The following is a 14608-nucleotide window of genomic DNA, read 5'->3' as shown; positions in this document are numbered from 1 at the left end:
TTTTCGATATCAGGCTGATGTCTTTGATAATTGTGTAGTACTTGTTTTCACCCATAGATACCGCTGTATGTCTTCCTTTTTTGGTCGGTTTACCAATTAATACGAATCAGACTCGCCTTTATGACTTTAGCCTTTGATTTGTTAATTGTTAACCATTCACCGGATATCCGTCGCTATTTCTCCCAGCAGGCACCACTTTTACCTTTTGCTGATTTTATCAATTTGTTCTTAGGTATTCAAATTAATAGAATCACGTTTTCATTCCTTAAAACTTCACTATCACGTTAAAAACCAAAAGATTTTATGTTCAACAACATCTTTCTGACTTTAACCTCTCCATTGCTCGACGGCCTTTTATAACTTTTGGAGAGCGCAGTCGCGGCTTTCCACTAAAAGACATTTTGTGGTGTGTACATCAGTCATCCTTCTCTAAACCTATTAAAATTGTCCCTTTCTATGGCCCTATAACCAAGTTAATTTCACTCAAATTGGTAAGAGACAGATTTCCTACAAATGGCTCTCTAAGAGAACACGGCTACCCTGTTGATAACAACGTATCCCTACATTTTCTTATTTTTGTGTCTGGCAATGCCTTCATTCGTATATCATTCCTCTGTGAATGTAATTTCAACACAGCTGATTGTCAGTTGAACAAAGTGGTATTGATTGTATTTGGTTTGTTGACAATAATTTCCTTTTTATTTGTTTATTTATTAACTTGTGTTGTTTTCCATTCCCAGGTATTTTTTTACGCTTGTGAGTGATTGTAGTTGCCGACTAAATACCTGTTAGCCTGGAACATCGGATACTAAGTTATTTCATTCCACATGAAAAGTTTGTGGCCGCAGCAATCTGTCCGAGTTAATTGCCGACTGCAAAAAGGAATTATCCCGCAACTATGAGTGGCAACCACAACAAGATGCTTCCACAAACACGAAACCATCTACATCTGGATAGTCGGCCCACAACACCAAGCTATGTTCGACATCCATCAGTGTATAAATTCTATGAAACCTGCTTCCAATAAACCCTTGCGGAGCTGATCAAATATTTTATGTGTGGGATTTGATTTTGTTTTGCATGGTCGGACTTGGCAGTTACGGGGCCCTGCAACAGGCCTTTGAGCCCATCTATCCAACGATAGATGGCATTTGAGCCCATCTATCCAACGATAAATGGCCTTTGAGCCCATCTATCCAACGATAGATGGCCTTTGAGCCCATCTATCCAACGATAGATGGCCTTTAAGCCCATCTATCCAACGACAGATGGCCTTTGAGCCCATCTATCCAACGATAGATGGCCTTTGAGCCCATCTATCCAACGATAGATGGCCTTTGAGCCCATCTATCCAACGATAGATGGCCTTTAAGCCCATCTATCCAACGACAGATGGCCTTTGAGCCCATCTATCCAACGATAGATGGCCTTTGAGCCCATCTATCCAACGATAGATGGCCTTTGAGCCCATCTATCCAACGATAGATGGCCTTTGAGCCCATCTATCCAACGATAGATGGCCTTTGAGCCCATCTATCCAACGATAGATGGCCTTTGAGCCCATCTATCCAACGATAGATGGCCTTTGAGCCCATCTATCCAACGATAGATGGCCTTTGAGCCCATCTATCCAACGATAGATGGCCTTTGAGCCCATCTATCCAACGATAGATGGCCTTTGAGCCCATCTATCCAACGATAGATGGCCTTTGAGCCCATCTATCCAACGATAGATGGCCTTTGAGCCCATCTATCCAACGATAGATGGCCTTTGAGCCCATCTATCCAACGATAGATGGCCTTTGAGCCCATCTATCCAACGATAGATGGCCTTTGAGCCCATCTATCCAACGATAGATGGCCTTTGAGCCCATCTATCCAACGATAGATGGCCTTTGAGCCCATCTATCCAACGATAGATGGCCTTTAAGCCCATCTATCCAACGACAGATGGCCTTTGAGCCCATCTATCCAACGATAGATGGCCTTTGAGCCCATCTATCCAACGATAGATGGCCTTTGAGCCCATCTATCCAACGATAGATGGCCTTTGAGCCCATCTATCCAACGATAGATGGCCTTTGAGCCCATCTATCCAACGATAGATGGCCTTTGAGCCCATCTATCCAACGATAGATGGCCTTTGAGCCCATCTGTCCAACGATAGATGGCCTTTGAGCCCATCTATCCAACGATAGATGGCCCTTGAGCCCATCTATCCAACGATAGATGGCCTTTGAGCCCGTCTATCCAATAATAGATTGCCTTTGAATTCATCTATCCAACGAGAGACGTCTTTTATACACATAAGGACATATTGGGGACTTCTGTATAGAGCAGATGATTTCTTATAGACAGAAAAAGCATTTGAAGTTCATGCTGGGCAGAAGAAGATCTTTTGAGGTCCATTGTAGATAGCTGAGGACATATTTAGATCTTCTTTAGACTTCTTTAGATTCTCTCGAACGGAAGATTATCTTTTGAGGCCATCTTGAAATGAAGAAGGTTTTATGAGGGCATAGGAAATTTTCTTAAATGCTTCTATCGACAATAGAGATTTTTTGATAATTTCCAAATACAGAAGAAGACTTCTTGATGTCTTCTATAGAAGGGGCTGAATTGAAGATTTCCTATAATAAAATCTTCTAAGAATTCTTCTGTGACCTTTGTACCATTTACTTGTTTTGTTTTTCCTCCCAGTTTTCATTATATGGTTGTTTATTTCGCATTGCTGAATTTGCCAGCGTATAAGTTCCAGCGTAGACAAATATCTTTTACTTGCTGTTCATTAGAAGAAACTACGTAAATATTTGCCTTTCAAGTATAAATAGAGATTAGTGTATAACGGAAAGGCGTATGTTGCTCCCCAACCCCTCATTGCAAATTGTTTTGCAGTTGATATTTCAAAATAAAGATATAACAAGGTATGTGATTGCGAGCGGATACAAAATATGACGCTGCTGGCGAAATGAAGAACAATAATAATTACGTAAAGTTTGGGGAGAATACGTAACAATAGTATTTTGCAAGAAACAAGTTGTGTGGTGACGGCGAATTATCTTGAAATCTTTTAAAGATGATGAAATTCTGGAGAAATTTGAGAATTTCAAAGAGTTGTGGGGTCAATGAAAATGCAGTGCTGTAAATCGCATGTAGGAGAGTTGCCATCATTCAAGGTTTGGTTAGTTATGGCAATGCGGAAGGAAACTGTGATGTCGACATTAAAGTTGGCAATGATACCTAAACTTCATTTACAGTGACCCTAAACAAGTTTCTGGGCAAATATGTGATTTATGTGACAGGGAATTGAGAACTAAAACGGTGCATTTTATTAAATAACTGTTAAGCTAATGTCTGTTTGATTAATATTACGGTTACATTAGAGCTTTTTTGCCGGGTTAACCCACATCATGAGAATTTATTTGACGTTTGCGCTCTGGAATTGACATTTGAAACCCAAATCCACTGGGTTAATCCGTTTAAGTGTAACCGGGGTATTAAGCTTAGTCTAATGCCGTATTTACATCTGGTTTTAAAAAATGCGTCATTTATGTTATCACTGTTATCACTTCCGTTGAATATCTGTCAAATAAATTGTATATTTGCCCCATGGCACAATAATAAAGGTACAACGCCAAAAACAGCTGATCATCATATTAGTTGTCAAAATGCTTTATTGTGAATAAAATCACATACAAGATGTAAATAAGCAATACACAGTAATGAATTATTGTGATCAAATTTGACGTTTGGTATGAATTGATGTAACACCTTCTTATTCCACCATGATTTGCCCCAAACACTGGTTTTAGGCACAAGTGTAAATTAGGTTTGTCACATATTCGAATATTTTTATTCAAATCTTTCATAGAATTTTGTATTTACAAATCCTCTAGGTTCCTCACTTCCCCCCAAAAAATTGCGTTTTTTCTGCAGTAGTATTTTTTCAATTTATTCTTAATTTTTTACTTCCTTCTTCGAAATCAATGGCTTAATTTAATTGATTTGAAAGAGAATTTAAAATGTTTAATTTTCTCCCCAGACTACTTATATATGCATGTATATAGTATGTATATTTACATATGTCATCGTCTTTTTGACACTGCTATCAAATATTGACTTGATTATGTCTTCCTCGATTGTGGTGATTTATGATTTGCGCTTTTGTTGTGTGGTGTGACGACGGCAGCCTATCAATTCTTTGCACTTGTTGTTTTTGTTGCTGGGAGGAAATTACCATACAATCGTTTAAGTTCAATTAATTGTGAATATATTGTCGGGGTTTTAAATATCCATCAAATAGTTGAGGTTTAAAGTTTGAGTGTTGATGGCATACTTTTTGAAAATGAAAATTGTAAATTACAATAATATTGAATGATGAATGAGCAGTAATGAAGAGCAAGGGCAATGAGAATGCAAATTATGGACAAAAGAAAACAAAAGTTTGGACATTGATCATCGTCAATTGGTAATATTTTAGGTCAACAAAACTGTGAACGCAATGAGGGTCAATGTAAACATAGCCTTAGAAATATGTGAGACTATAATAGCATATTAACATTATTGAATATTAATCTTTACGATTGCTTTATGTCTGGAGTATTGGCTTAACTTAACTCCAGACTTAAAGCAATCATATGATTGAATTTTCAACAATAACAAAACAAATATTAATCTTTACAGTATTTTAATCTTGAAACTTTCCGTAGGAAGTCTTTAAATCATCACGGCTTAATTCAAATTTCATTCTTTAGAAGACCTCAAGAAGTCTTCTGTTTTTGGAAATTTTCATCTATCGTTGGATAGATGGGCTCAAAGGCCATCTATCGTTGGATAAATGGGCTCAAAGGCCATCTATCGTTGGATAGATGGGCTCAAAGGCCATCTATCTATGGATAGATGGGCTCAAAGGCCATCTATATATGGATAGATGGGCTCAAAGGCCATCTATATATGGATAGATGGGCCCAAAGGCCATCTATCGTTGGTTAGATGGGCTCAAAGGCCATCTATCGTTGGATAGATGGGCCCAAAGGCCATCTATCGTTGGATAGATGGGCTCAAATGCCATCTATCGTTGGATAGATGGGCCCAAAGGCCATCTATCGTTGGATAGATGGGCTTCGTTGGATAGATGGGCTCAAAGGCCATCTATCGTTGGCTAGATAGGCTCAAAGGCCATCTATCGTTGGATAGATGGGCTCAAAGGCCATCTATCGTTGAATAGATGGAGTAGGCCATCTATCGTTGGATATATGGGCTCCAAGGCCATCTATCGTTGGATAGATGGGGTAGGCCATCTATCGTTGGATAGATGGGGTAGGCCATCTATCGTTGGATAGTTGGGCTCAGAGGCCATCTATCGTTGGATATATGGGCTCCAAGGCCATCTGGATAGATGGGCTCAACGGCCATCTATCGTTGGATAGATGGGCTCAAAGGCCATCTATCGTTGGATAGATGGGCTCAAAGGACATCTATCGTTGGATAGATGGGCTCAAAGGCCATCTATTGTTGGATAGATGGGCTCAAAGGTCATCTGTCGTTGGATAGATGGGCTCAAAGGCCATCTATCGTTGTATAGATGGGCTCAAAGGCCATATTTCGTTGGATAGATGGGCTCAAAGGCCATATTTCGTTGGATAGATGGGCTCAAAGGCCATCTATCGTTGTATAGATGGGCTCAAAGGCCATATTTCGTTGGATAGATGGGCTCAAAGGCCATCTATCGTTGTATAGATGCGCTCAAAGGCCATATTTCGTTGGATAGATGGGCTCAAAGGCCATCTATCGTTGTATAGATGGGCTCAAAGGCCATCTGTCGTTGGATAGATGGGCTCAAAGCCCATGTATCGTTGGATAGATGGACTCAAAGGCCATCTATCCTTGGATAGATGGACTCAAAGGCCATCTATCCTTGGATAGATGGGCTCAAAGGCCATCTATCGTTGGATAGATGGGCTCAAAGGCCATCTATCGTTGGATAGATGGGCTCAAAGGCCATCTATCGTTGGATAGATGGGCTCAAAGGCCATCTATCGTTGGATAGATGGGCTCCAAGGCCATCTATCGTTGGATAGATGGGCTCAAAGGCCATCTATCGTTGGATAGATGGGCTCCAAGGCCATCTATCGTTGGATAGATGGGCTCCAAGGCCATCTATCGTTGGATAGATGGGCTCCAAGGCCATCTATCGTTGGATAGATGGGCTCCAAGGCCATCTATCGTTGGATAGATGGACTCAAAGGCCATCTATCGTTGGATAGATGGGGTCAAAGGCCATCTATCGTTGGATAGATGGGCTCCGAGGCCATCTATCGTTGGATAGATGGACTCAAAGGCCATCTATCGTTGGATAGATGGGGTCAAAGGCCATCTATCGTTGGATAGATGGGGTCAAAGGCCATCTATCGTTGGATAGATGGACGCAAAGGCCATCTATCGTTGGATAGATGAACGCAAAGGCCATCTATCGTTGGATAGATGGACGCAAAGGCCATCTATCGTTGGATAGATGGGTTCAAAGGCCATCTTCGATTAATTATGTATGTGAATACATGTCTAATAATTGCTCATAGAAATGGACGTCGGACAACTTTTTGTATGCGGAATTTAAAATATTAGATAATAAATTTTGTTTTTCTTCCATTTGTTTTGAAGATGTGACCTTGAGATCAAACAATACCTTGGTGACTGTTTTTGGAGCAAAAGTTCCTCTCTGGCATGTGATAGTAGAAAACATCATTTGTTTGGGATTTTGCCATATATTCTGAGACTTGTTTCTTTGTAGTTGAAATAATAGGTGTGTTTTATTAATAATAAAAAATAAATTGATCCCATCTGAGAATGTAATAACGGCCGTGCAGTTATTACTTGTGCACATAATTAGTTCAAAAAGTAGAATATCAGCTGACTACTTAATCAAAAGTATGTTAAACTAATTTTTAGGTTATATTTTTGTTCATTGCATTGAAAACAAAAGCCGTCTAATATGCCATTAACTATTCCCAGAAACACGTAGACGCATCAATATGTATGCACCACATACATATACATATATCTTCGCTTATCCATAATATACGCCTTCATTTATGCCATTTGTTCCACCCACCGCATATTAACTGAAGAAAATACACACGTGATACCTGCTTTCGCATTGGGATTTTTTGTTGGCTTTTCTATTTTTGTACTACCCACCAAATGACGCATGAGAATAAACAATTGAAACCAAATGAACAAAAAAAAAAAAAAAAATAATACAAAAAAAATGGAAAAGAAATGATTACTTCACAACGCGTCGCTAAGAAGTGATAAGAAGGCAAAAAATAGCAGACATGCGACAGGCCCTCCTTATTCGATAGAGACAATACATGCGGCATATTAATAAGTCATCAGGCCATTTTTTCATTAATCGGACCATATTCCAATCAAATACATATAATATGTAGACTAAGCAGAGACAAATTCAAATTCAGCTGGGCTGAATTGAAGATTTCCCATGGAAACTTGAATCCAGCTGGGCTGAATTGAAGATTTCCTAGGGAAAATTGAATTCAGCTGGGCGGAATTGGAGATTTTCTATAAAAACTTGAATTCAGCTGGGCTGAATTGAAGATTTCCTAGGGAACCTTGAATTCAGCAGGGCTGAATTGCAGATTTCCTAGGGAAACTTGAATTCAGCTGGGCTGAATTGCAGATTTCCTAGGGAAACTTGAATTCAGCTGGGATGAATTGCAGATTTCATAGGGAAACTTGAATTCAGCTGGGCTGAATTGAAGATTTCCTAGGGAAACTTGAATTCAGGTGGGCTGAATTGCAGATTTCCTAGGGAAACTTGAATTCAGCTGGGATGAATTGCAGATTTCTTAGGGAAACTTGAATTCAGCCGGGATGAATTGCAGATTTCCTATGGAAACTTGAATTCAGCTGGGCTGAATTGCAGATTTCCTAGGGAAATTTGAATTCAGCTGGGCTGAATTGAAGATTTCCTAGGGAAACTTGAATTCAGGTGGGCTGAATTGCAGATGTCCTAGGGAAACTTGAATTCAGCTGGGCCGAATTGCAGATTTCCTAAAGAAATTTGAATTCAGCTGGGCTGAACTGCAGATTTCCTATGGAAACTTGAATTCAGCTGGACTGAATTGAAGATTTCTTATGGAAACTTGAATTCAGCTGGGAAGAATTGAAGATTTCCCATGGAAAATTGAATTCAGCCGGGCTGAATTGAAGATTTCGTATGGAAACTTGAATTCAGCTGGTCTGAATTGCAGATTTCCTAGGGAAAATTGAATTCAGCTGGGCTGAATTGCAGATTTCCTAGGGAAACTTGAATTCAGCTGGGCTGAATTGAAGATTTCCAATGGAAACTTGAATTCAGCTGGGCTGAATTGAAGATTTTCTATGGAAACTTGAATTCAGCTGGGCTGAAGTGAAGATTTCCTATGGAATCTTGAATTCAGCTGAGCTGAATTGAAGATTTTCTATAGAAGTCACAATTCAGCTTTGTTGAATTTCCTCTTTTTTCAATTACTTACAGCAGACACACCTCCTATTTCTTTTCCTATCTTTTGCCGTATACAAATACGTTTAAATGTATGTCTTTATTCATATTTAAAATGGCCTTCGTACGTATCTGGCTATCTTTTGTTTATCCGCATAGTTTTCGTGGTGGTCTTTTTGACATTTCCTATCTAATAACAAACAAGATAACATTTTTTAGAAGCAAAATGGTTTGCTTTTTCTTGGAAAGACACAAGAAACACACCTACTTTTCCATCCATCAGCCATAAAAATAGTTTCATTTGATATGTTTAGAGCAAATGTTTGTCTTAATTTGTTTATATAAACAACATTTTAATTTATCAATTCCTTTGCTGAATTGAGTTTGTGTATGGATATTGAATGAAAATAGAAATTTTAGCCAATATAAATAACCTTGGCATTGTTTGGGAAATGAATGGAGGGTTTTTTATGGTTGCTGAATTTGATTTTCTGGGAAAATATTCAATTCAGCTTAGCTGAATTCAAGTTTCCAAAGGAAATCTTCAATTCAGCTTAGCTGAATTCAAGTTTCCACAGAAAATCTTCAATTCAGCTTAGCTGTATTCAAGTTTCCATAGGAAATCTTAAATTGAGACCAGCTGAATTCAAGTTTCCACAGGAAATCTTCAATTCAGCTTAGCTGAATTCAAGTTTCCACAGAAAATCTTCAATTCAGCCCAGCTGAATTTAAGTTTCCACAGGAAATCTTCAATTCAGCTTAGCTGAATTCAAGTTTCCAAAGGAAAACTTCAATTCATCTTAACTGAATTCAAGTTTTCATAGGAAATCTTCAATTCAGCTTACCTGAATTCAAGTTTCCATAGGAAATCTTCAATTCAGCATAGCTGAATTCAAGTTCCCATAGAAAATCTTCAATTCAGCTTAGCTGAATTCAAGTTTCCATAGGAAATCTTTAATTCAGCTTAGCTGAATTCAAGTTTCCATAGGAAATCTTTAATTCAGCTTAGCTGAATTCAAGTTTCCATAGGAAATCTTTAATTCAGCTTAGCTGAATTCAAGTTTCCATAGGAGATCTTCAATTCAGCTTAGCTGAATTCAAGTTTCCATAGGAAATCTTCAATTCATCTTAGCTGAAATCAAGTTTCCATAGGAAATCTTCAATTCAGCTTAGCTGTATTCAAGTTTTCATAGGAAATCTTCAATTCAGCCCAACTGAATTCAAATTTTCATGGGATATGTTCGATTAGGCACACCTGAATTCAAATTTCCATAGGAAAACATCAATTCAGCTTAGCGGAATTCAAGTTTCCGTAGGAAATCTTCAAGTCAGCCCAGCTGGATTCAAGTTTCTATAGAAAATCTTCAATTCAGCCCAGCTGAATTCAAGTTTCCATAGAAAATCTTCAATTTAGATCAGCTGAATTCAAGTTTCCATAGGAAATCTTCAATTCAGCTGAATTGAAGATTTCGTATGGAAACTTGAATTCAGCTAAGCTGAATTGAAATCTTCAATTTAGATCAGCTGAATTAAAGTTTGCTTAGGAAATCTTCAATTCAGCCTAGCTGAATTTAAGTTCCTATGGGAGGTCTTCAATTGAGCCCTGCTGAATTCAAGTTTCCTTAGAGGAAATCTTCAATTCAGTCCAGCTGAATTCAAGTTTCCATAGGAAATCTTCAATTCAGCTTAGCTGCATTCAAACATTCAATTCAACTTAGCTGAATTCAAGTTTCCATAGGAAATTTTCAATTCAGCTTAGCTGAATTCAAGTTTCCATAGGAAATCTTCAATTGAGACCAGCTGAATTCAAGTTTCCACAGGAAATCTTCAATTCAGCTTAGCTGAATTCAAGTTTCCACAGGAAATCTTCAATTCAGCTTAGCTGAATTCAAGTTTCCACAGGAAATCTTCAATTCAGCTTAGCTGAATTCAAGTTTCCAAAGGAAAACTTCAATTCATCTTAACTGAATTCAAGTTTTCATAGCAAATCTTCAATTCAGCTTAGCTGAATTCAAGTTTCCATACGAAATCTTCAATTCAGCTTAGCTGAATTCAAGTTTCCATACGAAATCTTCAATTCAGCTTAGCTGAATTCTAGTTTCCATAGGAAATCTTCAATTCAACTTAGCTGTATTCAAGTTTCCATAGGAAATCTTCAATTCAGCTTAGCTGAATTCAAGTTTCCATAGGGAATCTTCAATTCAGTCCAGCTGAATTCAAGTCTCCATAGGAAATCTTCAATTCAGCTTAGCTGAATTCAAGTTTCTTTAGAGGAGCTCTTCAATTCAGCCCAGCTGAATTTAAGTTTCCATAGGAAATCTTCAATTCAGCCTGCATTCAAACATTCAATTCAGCTTAGCTGAATTCAAGATTCCATAGGAAATCTTCAATTAAGCTTAGCTGAATTTATGTTTCCATAGGAAATCTTCAATTCAGCTTATCTTCAATTCAGCTTAGCTGTATTCAAGTTTCCATAGGAAATCTTAAATTGAGACCAGCTGAATTCAAGTTTCCACAGGAAATCTTCAATTCAGCTTAGCTGAATTCAAGTTTCCACAGAAAATCTTCAATTCAGCTTAGCTGAATTCAAGTTTCCACAGGAAATCTTCAATTCAGCTTAGCTGAATTCAAGTTTCCAAAGGAAAACTTCAATTCATCTTAACTGAATTCAAGTTTTCATAGGAAATCTTCAATTCAGCTTAGCTGAATTCAAGTTTCCATACGAAATCTTCAATTCAGCCTAGCTGAATTCAAGTTTCCATACGAAATCTTCAATTCAGCTTAGCTGAATTCTAGTTTCCATAGGAAATCTTCAATTCAGCCCGGCTGAATTCAAGTTTCCATAGGAAATCTTCAATTCAGCTTAGCAGAATTCAAGTTTTCACAGGAAATCTTCAATTCAGCTTAGCTGAATTCAAGTTTTCACAGGAAATCTTCAATTCAGCTTAGTAGCTGAATTCAAGTTTCCATAGGAAATCTTCAATTCAGCTCAGCTGAATTCAAGTTTCCATAGGAAATCTTCAATTCAGCTCAGCTGAATTCAAGTTTCCATAGGAAATCTTCAATTCAGCCAGGCTGAATTCAAGTTTCCATAGGAAATCTTCAATTCAGCCCGGCTGAATTCAAGTTTCCATAGGAAATCTTCAATTCAGCCCGGCTGAATTCAAGTTTCCATAGGAAATCTTCAATTCAGCCCGGCTGAATTCAAGTTTCCATAGGAAATCTTCAATTCAGCCCGGCTGAATTCAAGTTTCCATAGGAAATCTTCAATTCAGCCCGGCTGAATTCAAGTTTCCATAGGAAATCTTCAATTCAGCCCGGCTGAATTCAAGTTTCCATAGGAAATCTTCAATTCAGCCCGGCTGAATTCAAGTTTCCATAGGAAATCTTCAATTCAGCCCGGATGAATTCAAGTTTCCATAGGAAAGCTTCAATTCAGCTTAGCAGAATTCAAGTTTTCACAGGAAATCTTCAATTCAGCTTAGCTGAATTCAAGTTTTCACAGGAAATCTTCAATTCAGCTTAGTAGCTGAATTCAAGTTTCCATAGGAAATCTTCAATTCAGCTCAGCTGAATTCAAGTTTCCATAGGAAATCTTCAATTCAGCTCAGCTGAATTCAAGTTTCCATAGGAAATCTTCAATTCAGCTCAGCTGAATTCAAGTTTCCATAGGAAATCTTCAATTCAGCTCAGCTAAATTCAAGTTTCCATATGCAATCTTCAAATCAGCTTAGCTGAATTCAAGTTTCCTTAGGAAATTATCAATTCAGCTTAGCTTAATTCAAGTTTCCATAGGAAATCTTCAATTCAGCCCGGCTAAATTCAAGTTTCTATAGGAAGTCTTCAATTCAGCCCAGCTGAATTCAAGTTTTCATAGGAAATCTTCAATTCAGCTTAGCTGAATTCAAGTTTCCATAGGAAATCTTCAATTCAGCTCAGCTGAATTCAAGTTTCCATAGGAAATCTTCAATTCAGCTCAGCTGAATTCAAGTTTCCATAGGAAATCTTCAATTCAGCTCAGCTGAATTCAAGTTTCCATAGGAAATCTTCAATTCAGCTCAGCTAAATTCAAGTTTCCATATGCAATCTTCAAATCAGCTTAGCTGAATTCAAGTTTCCTTAGGAAATTATCAATTCAGCTTAGCTTAATTCAAGTTTCCATAGGAAATCTTCAATTCAGCCCGGCTAAATTCAAGTTTCTATAGGAAGTCTTCAATTCAGCCCAGCTGAATTCAAGTTTTCATAGGAAATCTTCAATTCAGCTTAGCTGAATTCAAGTTTCCATAGGAAATCTTCTATTCAGCTTGACTGAATAGCGGTAAACATAGGTAAACTTCAATTTAGCCGTGCTGAATTTGAATTGCTATTAGAAATTTAGTATTTAGTTCTGCTGAATATCAACTTTATGTGTGTGCTGAATACATTTGAACTTACACCAATAAATTAAATTCACTTTCGCAAAAATTTCTTTTTTGATTTCCTTTGGAAATCAATGCAAATCGGACACAATTCACAACATTTAATTACACTTTATTGGTTATTGCGTTTTGTTTCACTTTATTTGTTTTTCACATAAACCATAAATTTAAGTTCCCTTGTCCTTTTCGAAATGCTACTGAACACGAACCAAACAATTTGGTTTCACTTTACGTCTCCACGAACCGGCCGGTATTTTTGGTGAAGTAACTTTTCGTTCGAATGCATGTCGGCAACTGAATGAATGGCTGACTGGCTGGCCTAAGTAAATCCTACGAAAGTAGAGCATTTAAAGGACATTTGTCCTTAGCTTTAATCTTGTGTGTTTGTATGGGTGCCCACGTATGTTGAGTGGGCCTTTATTCAATCGGCAAGGCTAACAACCCAGCATTGACTGTTGTTGGATGGGCGGTTTGACTAATAAATGCCGGTATACACAAGTATTCCCCCCCCCCCCAAACTCAAACAGGAAAGTTGTCTAGAAGCAGTCCCACGGAGAAAGTGGTGCAATCAACTTTCAATGACCTTGAAGTTCAAATGAACTTGATAAAATATTTAGAGATTGTGTTAATAAAAATTTTAAAAATATTTTGAATTTTTTATGAAAATGGCCACATTTACCTCTCCATTTCTTTTACCTTTTGCCAACATGACCTTTCATTATCCTTTCAATTTCATCAAAATTTCATGCCATTACATTATGGTTTGTGTGCGACAGGAAGGTGTGTGTTTTATATCGTGTTAATGTTGTGACGTCTTTTGGGAAATTAGTTTCGTATTTTTGTGAAATACTCATTATGGGATTTTCCAACACTGGCTGAATTAAAGATTTGCCGGTCTGGATTGAAGATTTCCTATGGAAACCTTAATTCAGCCCGGCTGAATTGAAGATTTCCTATGGAAACCTTAATACAGCCAGGCTGAATTGAAGATTTCATATGGAAACCTTAATACAGCCAGGCTGAATTGAAGATTTCCAATGGAAACCTTAATTCAGCCAGGCTGAATTGAAGATTTCCAATGGAAACCTTAATTCAGCCAGGCTGAATTGAAGATTTCCAATGGAAACCTTAATTCAGCCAGGCTGAATTGAAGATTTCATATGGAAACCTTAATTCAGCCAGGCTGAATTGAAGATTTCCTATGGAAACCTTAATTCAGCCATGCTGAATTGAAGATTTCATATGGAAACCTTAATTCAGACAGGCTGAATTGAAGATTTCCTATGGAAACCTTAATTCAGCCAGGCTGAATTGAAGATTTCCTATGGAAACCTTAATTCAGCCAGGCTGAATTGAAGATTTCCTATGGAAACCTTAATTCAGCCAGGCTGAATTGAAGATTTCCTATGGAAACCTTAATTCAGCCAGGCTGAATTGAAGATTTCCTATGGAAACCTTAATTCAGCCAGGCTGAATTGAAGATTTCCTATGGAAACCTTAATTCAGCCAGGCTGAATTGAAGATTTCCTATGGAAACCGTAATTCAGCCAGGCTGAATTGAAGATTTCCTACGGAAACCTTAATTCAGCCAGGCTGAATTGAAGATTTCCTATGGAAACCTTTATTCAGCCAGGCTGAATTGAAGATGTCCTATGGAAACCTTAATTCAGCCAGCCTGAATTTAAGATTT

The 14608-nt window shown here is 37.8% G+C and overlaps 1 protein-coding gene across 1 annotated transcript in view; it reads right to left on the bottom strand.

Annotated features, from left to right (window-relative positions):
- Indy (tricarboxylate transporter protein I'm not dead yet) overlaps nt 1–13360 on the bottom strand; it is an 82073-nt gene extending 68713 nt beyond the window's left edge. Inside the window, exon 1 of the mRNA XM_073981451.1 lies at nt 12935–13360. The gene's annotated coding sequence lies outside the window, so the exon portion shown is untranslated. The remainder of the gene's footprint in view (nt 1–12934) is intronic.
- Nucleotides 13361–14608: the final 1248 nt, after the last annotated feature.

Source organism: Musca autumnalis, unplaced genomic scaffold (assembly GCF_047663935.1).
Source record: "Musca autumnalis isolate F117 unplaced genomic scaffold, ASM4766393v1 scaffold_4, whole genome shotgun sequence".
In the NCBI taxonomy this organism is placed as follows: Eukaryota; Metazoa; Arthropoda; class Insecta; order Diptera; family Muscidae; genus Musca; species Musca autumnalis.
This window is presented reverse-complemented; position numbering and strand designations above follow the sequence as displayed.